The following is a 493-nucleotide window of genomic DNA, read 5'->3' as shown; positions in this document are numbered from 1 at the left end:
GCAAACGTGTGTGTATGTGTGCGTGAGTGATCATCTTATCGGCTCTTAGTACAGTAATGAAACACAGTTATAAATGGCTGCAATCCTGTTAACAAAACAGCACCTGAGTGTAGCCCGCTAGATAAATCAGAACTGGGCCGCCGCCACACCGACCCAGCGGCTGTTGCTAAGGCGTGGAATCACCAGGAGACAATTGAATCATTTGCTCACTGTCTGATAAAGCGTCTGTCTTTAACAACCAGATCACTGCTATAAAAAATAACACTATTTGTTATCACTGTGTTTTTCCCCTCACAGGGTTCAGGAGGCATCTGGTAGAATTTCTGGTTTTGTAATCAAACTGATATTACAGTAGCAGCGTTTTTCTTTGTTTTGCAACATTTGGTGCTTTAAAGACAGCCACTGCTTTGCTTCCGGTCTTTCTTCATCGCACCATGGTGATACGGGTTGTCATGCATGCACTCTCTTCCACACGCACACACACATACGCACA

The sequence above is a fragment of the Morone saxatilis genome, unplaced genomic scaffold, assembly GCF_004916995.1.
Source record: "Morone saxatilis isolate NCDOM2014 unplaced genomic scaffold, NCSU_SB_2.0 Contig1, whole genome shotgun sequence".
NCBI classification, from domain to species: domain Eukaryota; kingdom Metazoa; phylum Chordata; class Actinopteri; family Moronidae; genus Morone; species Morone saxatilis.
Note: the sequence above shows the minus strand (reverse complement) of the source record.